Here is a 7,453-nt window from a genome sequence, read left to right as displayed (position 1 = left end):
GTCCATGTGTGCACATTATTTATTAATGGCAAAAACCACACTTATGTTTGCACCAACCTACATAGCCCCTGAATATAAGTGAAAAAAATGTTGTATTTGACTTTCTGTTTCTATGTTGTTCACTTAAAATAATGGCCACGAGTTCCATCCATGTTTCTGCAAAAACCATTATTTTATTCTCTTTTATTACTGAGTAGTATTTCATGTTATATGTATACTACATTTTCTTTATCTAATCCTCCATTGATGGACACTTAATTTGATTTCATATCTTTGCTATTGTGAACAGTGTTGTGATAAACATGTGAGTGTAGATATCTTTTTGATATAATGATTTGTTTTCCTTTGGGTAGATACCTTGTAGTGGGATTGCTGGACCAAATGGTAGCTGTATTTTTAGTTCTTTGAGAAATCCCCATATAGTTTTCCATAGAAGTTGTACTAATTTACATTCCCCCCAACAGTGTATAAATGTTCCCTTTTCTCTGCATCTTTGTCAACATCTGCTTTTTTTTGGGGGGGGGGGCTTTTTAATAATAGTTATTCTGACTGCGTACCTACCTTGTCTTGATCAGTCCACTTTTCTGCATTGTCATTGTCCCTGTATCTCAAACCCTTCAGTCCACCCTTCAATCTATTTTCTATGCAGCAGTCAGAGTAGTCTTTCTAATATGTAAAGCTGGTCATGACACTCTCCTATTTATTACATTTCCAGTTGCTCTTAAGATAAACAACAATCTCTTGAACCTATGCTTGAACCTTCAGCTATGCCCTGACCCCAGAAGTGGAGTGTACGAGGCAGGCAGGCTTCCTTGAGCCTAGACATCTCCACGTGGTCTTACTAGCTTAACTCTCCATCCCTATCTCTTTCCACCCCTCCTTTGCATTCTTCTGTCCAATAACTTTGACATTTTTGAGGTTTTTGAAGATTCTTGGCTTTCTTCTTACTCCTATCTCTGCCTTTCCTATTCCCTCTGCCTACCATACTCTATTCCCCACTCCTCTTTACTTGGCAACCTTTTACTTGTCCTTCAAGACCTGTCTCCAGCATAGCCTTCTCAGGGAAATTTTCACTGAGATTTCTTTCTACCCAAGTTGAGTTAAGTGCCCCTTCTCTGAACTTCTGTGACACCCAGAACTTCTTGTTAATATCGCTGTTATTATGCCATATTTTTTTTAAGCTTCTCTCATATTTTATTATTATGTTTCATTCATTCTTATAAAACCAAATTCTTTTTTTTTTTTTTTAAATTTATTTATTATTATTATACTTTAAGTTGTAGGGTACATGTGCATAACGTGCAGGTTTGTTACATATGTATACTTGTGCCATGTTGCTGTGCTGCACCCATCAACTCGTCATTTACATCAGGTATAACTCCCAATGCAATCCCTCCCCCGCCCCCTCCCCATGATAGGCCCCGGTGTGTGATGTTCCCCTTCCTGAGTCCGAGTGATCTCATTGTTCAGTTCCCACCTATGAGTGAGAACATGCGGTGTTTGGTTTTCTGTTCTTGTGATAGTTTGCTAAGAATGATGGTTTCCAGCTGCATCCAAGTCCCTACAAGGGACTCAAACTCATCCTTTTTTATGGCTGCATAGTATTCCATGGTGTATATGTGCCACATTTTCTTAATCCAATCTGTCACTGATGGACATTTGGGTTGATTCCAAGTCTTTGCTATTGTGAATAGTGCTGCAATAAACATACGTGTGCATGTGTCTTTATAGCAGCATAATTTGTAATCCTTTGGGTATATACCCAGTAATGGGATGGCTGGGTCATATGGTACATCTAGTTCTAGATCCTTGAGGAATCGCCATACTGTTTTCCATAATGGTTGAACTAGTTTACAATCCCACCAACAGTGTAAAAGTGTTCCTATTTCTCCACATCCTCTCCAGCACCTGTTGTTTCCTGACTTTTTAATGATTGCCATTCTAACTGGTGTGAGATGGTATCTCATGGTGGTTTTGATTTGCATTTCTCTGATGGCCAGTGATGATGAACATTTTTTCATATGTCTGTTGGCTGTATGAATGTCTTCTTTTGAGAAATGTCTGTTCATGTCCTTTGCCCACTTTTTGATGGGGTTGTTTGTTTTTTTCTTGTAAATTTGTTTGAGTTCTTTGTAGGTTCTGGATATTAGCCCTTTGTCAGATGAGTAGATTGCAAAAATGTTCTCCCATTCTGTAGGTTGCCTGTTCACTCTGATGGTAGTGTCTTTTGCTGTGCAGAAGCTCTTTAGTTTAATGAGATCCCATTTGTCAATTTTGGCTTTTGCTGCTGTTGCTTTTGGTGTTTTAGACATGAAATCTTTGCCCATGCCTATGTCCTGAATGGTACTACCTAGGTTTTCCTCTAGGATTTTTATGGTATTAGGTCTAACATTTAAGTCTCTAATCCATCTTGAATTAATTTTCGTATAAGGAGTAAGGAAAGGATCCAGTTTCAGCTTTCTACTTATGGCTAGCCAATTTTCCCAGCACCATTTATTAAATAGGGAATCCTTTCCCCATTTCTTGTTTCTCTCAGGTTTGTCAAAGATCAAATGGCTGTAGATGTGTGGTGTTATTTCTGAGGACTCTGTTCTGTTCCATTGGTCTATATCTCTGTTTTGGTACCAGTACCATGCTGTTTTGGTTACTGTAGCCTTGTAGTATAGTTTGAAGTCAGGTTGCGTGATGCCTCCAGCTTTGTTCTTTTGGCTTAGGATTGTCTTGGAGATGCGGGCTCTTTTTTGGTTCCATATGAACTTTAAAGCAGTTTTTTCCAATTCTGTGAAGAAACTCATTGGTAGCTTGATGGGGATGGCATTGAATCTATAAATAACCTTGGGCAGTATGGCCATTTTCACGATATTGATTCTTCCTATCCATGAGCATGGTATGTTCTTCCATTTGTTTGTGTCCTCTTTGATTTCACTGAGCAGTGGTTTGTAGTTCTCCTTGAAGAGGTCCTTTACATCCCTTGTAAGTTGGATTCCTAGGTATTTGATTCTCTTCGAAGCAATTGTGAATGGAAGTTCATTCCTGATTTGGCTCTCTGTTTGTCTGTTACTGGTGTATAAGAATGCTTGTGATTTTTGCACATTAATTTTGTATCCTGAGACTTTGCTGAAGTTGCTTATCAGCTTAAGGAGATTTTGGGCTGAGACAATGGGGTTTTCTAAATATACAATCATGTCATCTGCAAACAGGGACAATTTGACTTCTTCTTTTCCTAACTGAATACCCTTGATTTCTTTCTCTTGCCTGATTGCCCTAGCCAGAACTTCCAACACTATGTTGAATAGGAGTGGTGAGAGAGGGCATCCCTGTCTTGTGCCAGTTTTCAAAGGGAATTTTTCCAGTTTTTGCCCGTTCAGTATGATATTCGCTGTGGGTTTGTCATAAATAGCTCTTATTATTTTGAGGTACGTTCCATCAATACCGAATTTATTGAGCGTTTTTAGCATGAAGGGCTGTTGAATTTTGTCAAAAGCCTTTTCTGCATCAATTGAGATAATCATGTGGTTCTTGTCTTTGGTTCTGTTTATATGCTGGATTATGTTTATTGATTTGCGAATGTTGAACCAGCCTTGCATCCCAGGGATGAAGCCCACTTGATCATGGTGGATAATCTTTTTGATGTGTTGCTGAATCCGGTTTGCCAGTATTTTATTGAGGATTTTTGCATCGATGTTCATCAGGGATATTGGTCTAAAATTCTCTTTTTTTGTTGTGTCTCTGCCAGGCTTTGGTATCAGGATGATGTTGGCCTCATAAAATGAGTTAGGGAGGATTCCCTCTTTTTCTATTGATTGGAATAGTTTCAGAAGGAATGGTACCAACTCCTCTTTGTACCTCTGGTAGAATTCAGCTGTGAATCCATCTGGTCCTGGACTTTTTTTGGTTGGTAGGCTATTAATTGTTGCCTCAATTTCAGAGCCTGCTATTGGTCTATTCAGGGATTCAACTTCTTCCTGGTTTAGTCTTGGAAGAGTGTAAGTGTCCAGGAAATTATCCATTTCTTCTAGATTTTCCAGTTTATTTGCGTAGAGGTGTTTATAGTATTCTCTGATGGTAGTTTGTATTTCTGTGGGGTCGGTGGTGATATCCCCTTGATCATTTTTAATTGCGTCGATTTGATTCTTCTCTCTTTTCTTCTTTATTAGTCTGGCTAGTGGTCTGTCAATTTTGTTGATCTTTTCAAAAAACCAACTCCTGGATTCATTGATTTTTTGGAGGGTTTTTTGTGTTTCTATCTCCTTCAGTTCTGCTCTGATCTTAGTTATTTCTTGCCTTCTGCTAGCTTTCGAATGTGTTTGCTCTTGCTTCTCTAGTTCTTTTAATTGCGATGTTAGAGTGTCAATTTTACATCTTTCCTGCTTTCTCTTGTGGGCATTTAGTGCTATAAATTTCCCTCTACACACTGCTTTAAATGTGTCCCAGAGATTCTGGTATGTTGTATCTTTGTTCTCATTGGTTTCAAAGAACATCTTGATTTCTGCCTTCATTTCGTTATGTACCCAGTAGTCATTCAGGAGCAGGTTGTTCAGTTTCCATGTAGTTGAGCGGTTTTGATTGAGTTTCTTAGTCCTGAGTTGTAGTTTGATTGCACTGTGGTCTGAGAGACAGTTTGTTATAATTTCTGTTCTTGTACATTTGCTGAGGAGTGCTTTACTTCCAATTACGTGATCAATTTTGGAGTAAGTATGATGTGGTGCTGAGAAGAATGTATATTCTGTTGATTTGGGGTGGAGAGTTCTGTAGATGTCTATTAGGTTTGCTTGCTGCAGAGATGAGTTCAATTCCTGGATATCCTTGTTAACTTTCTGTCTCGTTGATCTGTCTAATGTTGACAGTGGAGTGTTGAAGTCTCCCATTATTATTGTATGGGAGTCTAAGTCTCTTTGTAAGTCTCTAAGGACTTGCTTTATGAATCTGGGTGCTCCTGTACTGGGTGCATATATATTTAGGATAGTTAGCTCTTCCTGTTGAATTGATCCCTTTTCCATTATGTAATAGCCTTCTTTGTCTCTTTTGATCTTTGATGGTTTAAAGTCTGTTTTATCAGAGACTAGTATTGCAACCCCTGCTTTTTTTTGTTCTCCATTTGCTTGGTAAATCTTCCTCCATCCCTTTATTTTGAGCCTATGTATGTCTCTGCGTGTGAGATGGGTCTCCTGAATACAGCAGACTGATGGGTCTTGACTCTTTATCCAGTTTGCCAGTCTGTGTCTTTTAATTGGAGCATTTAGTCCATTTACATTTAAGGTTAAGATTGTTATGTGTGAACTTGATCCTGCCATTATGATATTAAGTGGTTATTTTGCTCATTAGTTGATGCAGTTTCTTCCTAGCCTCAATGGTCTTTACATTTTGGCATGTTTTTGCAATGGCTGGTACCGGTTGTTCCTTTCCATGTTTAGTGCTTCCTTCAGGATCTCTTGTAAGGCAGGCCTAGTGGTGACAAAATCTCTAAGCATTTGCTTATCTGTAAAGGATTTTATTTCTCCTTCACTTATGAAACTTAGTTTGGCTGGATATGAAATTCTGGGTTTAAAATTCTTTTCTTTAAGAATGTTGAATATTGGCCCCCACTCTCTTCTGGCTTGTAGAGTTTCTGCTGAGAGATCTGCTGTTAGTCTGATGGGCTTCCCTTTGTGGGTAACCCGACCTTTCTCTCTGGCTGCCCTTAAGATTTTTTCCTTCATTTCAACTTTGGTGAATCTGGCAATTATGTGTCTTGGAGTTGCTCTTCTCGAGGAGTATCTTTGTGGCGTTCTCTGTATTTCCTGGATTTGAATGTTGGCCTGCCCTACTAGGTTGGGGAAGTTCTCCTGGATGATATCCTGAAGAGTGTTTTCCAACTTGGTTCCATTTTCCCCCTCACTTTCAGGCACCCCAATCAGACGTAGATTTGGTCTTTTTACATAATCCCATACTTCTTGCAGGCTTTGTTCGTTTCTTTTTCTTCTTTTTTCTTTTGGTTTCTCTTCTCGCTTCATTTCATTCATTTGATCCTCAATCGCTGATACTCTTTCTTCCAGTTGATCGAGTCGGTTACTGAAGCTTGTGCATTTGTCACGTATTTCTCGTGTCATGGTTTTCATCTCTTTCATTTCGTTTAGGACCTTCTCTGCATTAATTACTCTAGCCATCAATTCTTCCACTTTTTTTTTCAAGATTTTTAGTTTCTTTGCGCTGGGTACGTAACTCCTCCTTTAGCTCTGAGAAATTTGATGGACTGAAGCCTTCTTCTCTCATCTCGTCAAAGTCATTCTCCGTCCAGCTTTGGTCCGTTGCTGGCGATGAGCTGCGCTCCTTTGCCGGGGGAGATGCGCTCTTATTTTTTGAATTTCCAGCTTTTCTGCCCTGCTTTTTCCCCATCTTTGTGGTTTTATCTGCCTCTGGTCTTTGATGATGGTGATGTACTGATGGGGTTTTGGTGTAGGTGTCCTTCCTGTTTGATAGTTTTCCTTCTAACATTCAGGACCCTCAGCTGTAGGTCTGTTGGAGATTGCTTGAGGTCCACTCCAGACCCTGTTTGCCTGGGTATCAGCAGCAGAGGCTGCAGAAGATAGAATATTTCTGAACAGCGAGTGTACCTGTCTGATTCTTGCTTTGGAAGCTTCCTCTCAGGGGTGTACTCCTCCCTGTGAGGTGTGGGGTGTCAGACTGCCCCTAGTGGGGGATGTCTCCCAGTTAGGCTACTCAGGGGTCAGGGACCCGCTTGAGCAGGGAGTCTGTCCCTTCTCAGATCTCAACCTCCGTGTTGGGAGATCCACTGCTCTCTTCAAAGCTGTCAGACAGAGTCGTTTGCGTCTGTGCAGAGGTGTCTGTGTGTCTTAGTTTACTGTGCCCTGTCCCCAGAGGTGGAGTCTACAGAGACAGGCAGATTTCCTTGAGCTGCTGTGAGCTCCACCCAGTTCGAGCTTCCCAGCAGCTTTGTTTACCTACTTAAGCCTCAGCAATGGCGGGCGCCCCTCCCCCAGCCTCGCTGCTGCCTTGCCGGTAGATCACAGACTGCTGCGCTAGCAACGAGGGAGGCTCTGTGGGTGTGGGACCCTCCCGGCCAGGTGTGGGATATGATCTCCTGGTGTGCCTGTTTCCTAAAGCGCAGTATTGGGGTGGGAGTTACCCGATTTTCCAGGTGTTGTGTGTCTCAGTTCCCCTGGCTAGGAAAAGGGACTCCCTTCCCCCTTGCGCTTCCCAGGTGAGGCAATGCCTCGCCCTGCTTCAGCTCTCGCTGGTCGGGCTGCAGCAGCTGACCAGCTCCGATCGTCCGGCACTCCCCAGTGAGATGAACCCAGTACCTCAGTTGAAAATGCAGAAATCACCGGTCTTCTGTGTCGCTGGCGCTGGGAGTTGGAGACTGGAGCTGCTCCTATTCCTATTATGCCATATTATAATCATCCATTGATATGTATTTTCCAGCAGATTGTGAGTGCCATAAGATCAAGAATCA

The sequence above is a fragment of the Macaca mulatta genome, chromosome X, assembly GCF_049350105.2.
Source record: "Macaca mulatta isolate MMU2019108-1 chromosome X, T2T-MMU8v2.0, whole genome shotgun sequence".
Lineage (NCBI taxonomy): Eukaryota > Metazoa > Chordata > Mammalia > Primates > Cercopithecidae > Macaca > Macaca mulatta.
This window is presented reverse-complemented; position numbering follows the sequence as displayed.